Source organism: Sparus aurata, chromosome 12, assembly GCF_900880675.1.
Source record: "Sparus aurata chromosome 12, fSpaAur1.1, whole genome shotgun sequence".
Classification (NCBI taxonomy): Eukaryota; Metazoa; Chordata; class Actinopteri; order Spariformes; family Sparidae; genus Sparus; species Sparus aurata.
In genome coordinates this window covers 8,658,739-8,666,897 of record NC_044198.1, presented here as the reverse complement: position 1 = coordinate 8,666,897, position 8,159 = coordinate 8,658,739, and positions in this window count along the sequence as shown.

Here is an 8,159-nt window from a genome sequence, read left to right as displayed (position 1 = left end):
TACTTCACACCGTTTGATTCGAACGATGGTGTTTTACTGATTTATCCTGATGTCGGAAGTCACGTCAACAAGATGAGAGGAAGCATTGTTGAAAAGTTGTATTATATTCACTCTAGTACTTCTTTAGAAATGTAACAAGTGTCGAGAAAACGTCCTTCAAACGTTTTTCTCTCTGACATCATTGCAAGGCAAGAAACTGTGAATGAAGTTTATCGAGCTAAAACAGGCTATTAGTGCTAATTTGACATTCGCAACAGAGTAACACAGCAACGTGGGGAAGGGAACTGACAGTGATCTCCCGATGTAATTCTCCCCGTGCCAGTTCATTAAGTTGTGTGATTATTTTAAGAACACATTGCATAATAATTCACTGGTTAGTGTGATGAGCCAGTGGGTTTTTCTTTTCAACAAGTGTGATAAGGAAGTGTGTAGCTGTAGCGCAAAAAGAGCTAAATTATCCAGGCGAGCGTTGCCTGGGTCCAACATGAAAGCGAATCTCACTGAAGTTATGCTGACAGAACAATGTTCATAGCTGAAGATACAGAAGCAGCTTGGTTTATTTTAAGCCAAACCACACTGTTTTTCTAAACCTAACCAAGCAGTTTTCCTGCTTTAAACAGTGATAGATGTCGCTTGGGAGTCAATCGACCTTTTCAGTGGTTGAGGTATTTGGATGTGTTTGGTTTTCTGATGTTATTAGAAGGCACAGGGAATCGATGTCATCCTGCACCGACAAATGTTGTATGTCGTCCTTTAATTTGGAGGACTTGTTGCAATTAGTCAAATTTGATAGGTCCCTAAGTTGTTGTTGTAACTGCCCAGGGAAGAACCCATACATTTAAAACTTATTTCACACATCTCAGAATGCGTTTTTTTGTACTTCTTGAACACATTTTTCAGGCGTTTCTTCCTTCACCTGAAAGCAGACAGCTGAGATGTTTTAGGATAAAAAAAACTTCTCAGCTGGGAGGGTTAACCCTAACCTTAACCCTAACCCTAACCCTTGGGGAGACGGAGCTGGAATGGTGCTCTCTAGTTCCTTTTTCCAAGTCACACTGGGGACATTGCAAACAAGTAATTGACCACCATCTCAACCACTACACAGTTGTGATGTTAGAGGGAATGTTATAAAGAAATGCATAATGTAGTGCAGGAGTGAAATATCAATTATTGAAAAGCCTTTGGCATGAAGAAACTTGTCCTTAACATGCTGTTTTGACATTTCATCAACAGCAGGCAATTAAAAAAAAACACTTATTCTTTTCAGTGACCTCACATTACTGAGTTCACTGTGACCTCTGTGTTCTCCAACAAACCGACGGCCGTGCAACAGAAACCACGGCTTCAGTTTATGTCCAGCAGTTAAACAACCAGCCATCACATTCATTACATTAAATTGGCACTCCGCGATGCCAGCATCTCCTCACCAATTTGTTAATAATGTTAGGGTTCACAGTGCATCTCTCAAAGTTGTTAGCGAGCCCGGCGGAAGTGATGCCACCTGCTGCGGCGAAGATGTTTTAAAGCGTGAAATTTCCGGGAGGGGTGCTAATTTGCCTCCGCGTCCTGCCCACATGAGGCGAAAAAAATAGTTCCCGTCTGTAATGAGAGCTCAATTCTGTAAACAACCAGGTAGGAACATTTTGAGCACAGGGGAGCAATTTATGCGAACTGAGAAGATTACTTAATGTGATCAAAAAAAATCTGTTTCAGTTTCCACACAATCCTGTATAGCTTCACGACCTTCTGTGTCAGCATGGCTTATCTGAGAAACGGAAATGAAAGTTTAAGCTTGGTAGTGTCACTGCTCGGAGTTTTTTCTCAAAGTGGTGTCAGCGTGTTTTTGTCACTTTTGGTATTTGTCACTTTTTTTGGGAGGGGGGTGGGGGCTGCAATACATGAAAAAAAAAAGTGACTGATGTTTTATTGAGTCTGTTTGCCTTTTAGATTTGTCTGACTCCATCTGATGTTTCCTGTTGCATCTCTATTTGTCCTCATACATCGGCCCCCCCCCAACTCCATCACTTCAGATCTGGCTGCCAGTCAGCCCCTTCTGATTTTCAAAGGCGTCGGAGCATGAAGCAGCGACTCTGAACATAGGCCAGATTTTCATTCTCTGATCTTCCCTTCTCACTTCCCTCTATCTCCGTAAGCCTACCTGTTTTTTGTCTCTTTTCTCATTTCCTGATAGTCAGAATGGCAGACAGGCATGCGACAGAAAGCTATTGAATCTAGGTGCCGGCAGAGAGCATTAAATTATCTTTAAAGGTTGTTATGGTTTTTTACACTAATGACAGAAAGAGTTGAAAAGTTCCCTTCACAATAATGAATACAACTTGTCCAGAGTTAGGGAAAGAGCGTGGTTTGGGTTCAAAATAACTACAATAACAAACAAAAAACAGGTAGCTCTGCACAGTAGTCAGAGTAATATAAACACTTGCTGGTTAACATTTCTGCAAATCACCAATAAACTACTAATATGAAAGTCAGTTGATAGAAAATGTTAATATGGTGAGCAGCCTATTACTTTGGTGAGGGTCCACAGTATTATGAGGTTTGTGAGGTAGAGGTTTGTGAGCTTGATATTTTCAAGGATATCTTGGGCCAGCTGTCAGTCGTGTCTGTGATGACACATATTTTTGACAGGAAGTTCTCCGGCTCTGTTTGCTGTGACAAAAGCGTGTTTCTACCTCAATGCATCTCCAGGTTTGTTTGAGACCCAAAAACTGATATTTTAAGCCAAAACATTATCTTTTCCAGACCCTAACCTAAATGTGTTTGTGCCTTACGGCTGCTAAGCAGAGCATAAGCACATTGGCAAAACACAAAATTGAGATTTTAACCCTAATGAAACGTCAAGTTGCGTCAAGATATGTCCAGACATCCAGCACTCATTACAGAGGGACATCTGATTGCTTGGCTGTTGGTCGTAAACTTTCCACCCCCATGAGAGAAAAATGTAATGTAGGGGGATTTAAGAATGGAGAGCAGGGTGAAAGGAAATGTGACAACATCCTAGGATGTGCTGTAAACCAACTGTGACCAGAGGGAAGGAGGAAAATGTATCATTGTCCCATAAAATTACAACTGTGCCTCATCTGTCCTTTTAGCTCACCTGGCATGGCAAGTCTTTCACAAAATTTCATCAAAGAAGGAAAGTAGGCGCTCAATTTGGAGTTAATGCATTTTTAGTTTGATGTTTCTTCATACATGGAAATGCAAAAAGAAAAAGGACGAGGGGGTTGCATTCACATTTACAATAATTCGCTTTAATGTTTGGTTTTGCTATTAACTGAGAAAAAGGAAGCAGAACCAAAATCTCACCATGAACCTAACCAAGTGTTGAACATGAGAATCAAATGTCGATGTACGACTATTTAATTAGAACAATGTCACAAAGGACTGAGCAACTTCTTTTTGGTGCACTCCGTGTACAAGTTTATATTTATTACACACCTTTGAATGACATAAAAATTGAAAGGCCAATGTTTGATTTATTAGATATGCAATTTCTGTAAATATTCTCGTAAATAGAATTAAGTATGTGTTTTGGTGTCTCACATTATCCTGCTTTTCCTTTCTTTTTCTGATATGAGGACTATAATGTGACAGATTGTATATCACTGTCAATTATTTAGAAACGATAGTTGTGCCACACCTGTGCGCAACAGAATGGGCGAAGCATTAACTCAGATCCTTGTTTTTAGGGATTGTATAAAATAATCCTGCGGAAGGACCAGTGGGACTGAAATGTTAGCTTGTCCAATAAATTGTAATACTGAGTGACAGCAGTGTGCAGAATCTTCTTTTCTCCAGTCCGAGGAGAGAATTAACAAACAGTGAGCGCCTGCTCAATGACAGAGATCCGATATACAAATGTTTAATTTCACGAATAACAATTTTTTTTTTTTTGCAGATGTCCCGGAGGCAATAAAAAACATAACAGATGGATCTTGGTTTTACTTGTTATTAATTACACTGCCTGCACTGTAATCAATCATTGGGTTTGCTTTGTTGCTGTGAATAATAGTTCATATACTTCACTTGTCTTGTTTGTTCCAATGACGTTCATGTAGCTCACTATATTTAGTGATGGAGGAATTATTTGGAATTTTCACTTGAGTTAAAATACAGATGACACTGTGATATTACTGTCTGTAATTGGCATTATTGTGTAGGGGTGGGAAAAATAATCGATTCTTAGATGAATCGCGATCCGGACGTGGATGATTCTGAATCGAATCACAAATGTCAAAAATCGCTTTTCTACATGTTAATTGACAACGTAATGTTGATGGAACGCAAGAGGCGGAACTCTGAAGTGCGGAAGTGCAGCGCCCGGACAGTTGATGGCGTGCACACAACAAAAAACATGGGATGTGTCGTGAATGTCTGTACCCCCAGCAACTCACAGGTGGAATGTCTGAGGCATTTTTTGACGCCGAGCGGCTCGAGAGCAGCGTGGAGACCGCTGTTGGCTGTTAGCTGTGGCGTTGAGTGCTCAGCGTCCACGCAAACTTGCTTAACTATCAGGTATTTCTGTCATTCCGCCGTGCGTTCAAATGGTTACTTAAAGCCATCGTTCCCAGCCGCATACATCGTTATTAAGCTGAATCCAAGTCGATGTGAAAACTGTACACTGTCAAACAGCCCGCGCAGTATGTTGAAATCCAGCCCGAACTCAGCGTGAGGTCAGTCAGCTGTGGCAAAGTGTGAGACATCCAGATCAACCTGTGATACAAACACCTGTATCGACCGTCGACCAGCTGTTGCTGTATTAATGTACTACATGTATGCTGCTACAGGAGCACTTTTCTTTTCCTTTTGGTTCTTTGCAAAGCAGCATGTTTGCTAGCAAATGTAACCTTCCAGTTGACTTGCCACATTTCTTTCATTTGTTTTATTTATTAAATATACTGGAAGTAAATTAAGTATGGACCATTACAAATACTTTGCTTTGAAAGAACCAATTAGTCACACAGTGAGAAAAAAGTAGGAAGTGATTAGCAAACTCAGATTTTATTTTTTATTTTTTTTTAAATCGTACATGGAAATGTACATAAAAAAACTTGCTGCATCGAGATGCATCGAGAATCGATTTAGAATCGAATTGTTGCCCTCTGAATCGGAATCGCAACGAATCATGAGGTGCCAAGAAATTCCCACCCCTATTATTGTGTGTATTCCAACACGATGTATGTTGTTGGTGTAGTTCACTATATCTAGTGGTGAGTGATGTCACTGATGACAGTGTGACATTACTCTTGATAACTGGATTAATGCAAATGTATGACTGTTCATCCAGCATCTTATGTTGTAACTGATAAAAGTAATTTCAGCCACTTATGGGTACTTCAATGTAACATATAACAATAGCCTACATCACATTTCATAAGTGGATCACATTGTTCGTGTTTAAAACCTTTATCTAGAAACTAGTAATTGTAGCTGATAAAATTCCATCAATGTGTTATACAGGAAGTAGATTACTGAAAAAAGACATCTAACTGTAAAGGAACCTCTGTCTGTCCGTCTGTTCTTTGCATAGCTCAAGAATAATTCATCCAAACTACTCAACACTTGGCAGGTATGTTGCTGAGGACCGAAGGAAATGCAGTGTCGAATTCTGTGCAGTATGGACACACAACACTTTTAACATCAATATATTTTGAATAGACAGCAAATGACGCGCTAGGCAGCAGCGGGGGCAGGGGTTCAGCTCTCTGGCTTGTATTTAAGTACAATACTTGAATAAACGTTCTTGCTCTCAATCAGTGAAAGACTGATGGGATGCAAATGAAGAAGCTTTAGTTTTTGTATTCCTATTTCAGGAAACCTAAGCTTCAGGGGTTATTTTGTCAAGAAATAACAAGATTTGTCTTCATTTGTGAGATCTGGAGGTGCTGGTAGGCTGGTAGGCGTAAATTATTACTCTGTACAGAGCTGGAGTGAGCTGTTTCAGTCCTTGAGCTAAGCTAGGCTAAACATGCCCTTAAGTCCAGCTCAATACTTAATTAGATATCAATCTCCTCGTCTTACTCCTGAGAAAATGTGTATTCCCTAAAATGCTGGACTGTTCCTTTCATCTTCACACCTCCGATGTACTGTACGCACATGCAGAAAAATCGGTTCAGTACCTCTTTAGGCGCTGTGGTAATAATAAGCCACTGAGGAATCTTTTCAGAGACAAAACTGGATTATTCCTTCAGCATTTATTTTTTCCCACTACAGTGATCTTGCTGGAAAAAAAAAAAAAAAAACATTTAAAAAAAGAAAGGAAAAGAAAAGAAGAGAAGAGGAGAGTTGGATTTCCCATTATTGACATTATATTGTTAATGAAAGCGAAACGAAGACCTACTTTTCTTTTAACACTGGCATTTTACAAGCACCAAGATCTTGCAGTGTCAGAGGTGATGTTCCCGGTGAGTCCTGTGTGACATCTCTTTCTTTCCGAGTGAACATCTTTTTTTAACTCTTTTACTTATCAGCAGTTGTTACTCTGGGGAGCATGAAAACAGGGGTTGAAAGCAAACATCAAACAGCCGGCGAGGCATCGAAGCCCTATCTTCCTGTGTGTTCTGCTATGTGAAAGGCCCCGCGCTATCATGGCAAGGTCTATCTTTCAGTGCAGTGAGTGAGCTAACCTGCAGAAGGAAGATAAAGAAAAATGGGTTCAATTTCTTCCATCTGAGAAAGTGTGCTTGTTAGACTGGAGAATCCATTCCCGTTTCCCCGGGACCTTTGATCTGGGATTACACAGGAAGCTCTGAGATGAGAGCTCCACGTTTGGCCGGGGAGAGCTCATGATAGAGGAGCCCGAGGTGGTCGTGGCCTCTGAAGTGAAAACTGCTGCTGAGTCTGCTGTGAAGCAAGCTTGCACGCCTGTAAGTGGATTATTACATGATTGCCAATTTTCATCAGTAGAGAACAAGAATAGAGGAACTGGGGCTTGATCCATCATCGCATCAGCCAATCGAAGGAGAGACTCTGTTATCAAGTTTGCCTGAAATCAACCGGATGAAACGTTGATCATTTGGTGCTTTACACCAGAATATAATTCTCTTTATATAACTGGGATTTTGCCCATAGTGTTGTCTCCTGCAGCAGTGTGCCCCCATTAATGGAACTGGTCCATTCCTGGGATCATTGCATAAATGAAGCACTGAGTGCACAAAAAGCAGTAGCAAAGGCCTGATATGGATGCAGGCAACTATTTTTATGTAGTGACGTTTTGCAAGTACACCACACTTAACACATTGGCTTAAAATTCCCTTTGGTTGACTAAGTCCTTTCCAAACTGTGTTAGTGTCCAAATTAGTGTTCGTCAGTTGGCGCTCCGGCCACATACTGCCCACCACCTCCCGGCCGCCAGAATATTACTGGATTCAGAAAAATGGGCGCATCTGACGTTACTCACCAGCAGAAGAAGCCCAGATTGTCCTGAGAGTCGATTGGCTTGCCAACCCCTGGCAATGAACCACAAAGTCCATAATTCATAGTCCACTCGTTCTGCACAATCGGATTATTTACTCAACTCAATCCTCCCTTCTCCAATGACCCATCATCAAACTGACTGGCTCCCAGGCTGGCCATTCCCTGGAGCTGAAAGCAGCACACTGGCTGGACTTTAAGCCCAGAGTTGTCGAAGAATCACAAAGCTTGTCTGTACGACAAGACGAGAAGAGGCATTTCTTGGGAATATTTTTTGTTGGCCAACTGTTGCATTAAGCCTGGAAAGGAGAATTTTTCTTTGCTTCCTGGGATCCCGAAGGATTACATACTTGTTGAGATAAAGACTCATTCATTGTAGGATGGACTGTGGGATTGTTATTGAGCACTGACCACCTCCTTAGCAGAGGTCTGAGAGCTTTATCATTAGGAGTTTCACGTTTTTAAGTCTCTTCAAAATATTAGATAATAATATGCTAATAAGACCGGTTTCTCAAACTGCAAAGATGTCATAGAAATGCAGGGTTCATGCTGATCATACAAAGTGGAGGACTATGATAACACTGGTGAAGGAACTATAAAAAATATTATATTGCATCAATTGCTATAAAGACTGCACTTTAGGGAAAGCACATGAAATAGCAAACACTGTCTGTGTTTTGCAGATTTTCAGTAAAAAACCCTGTTCTCTGCCTGTTTTTTGATTGACT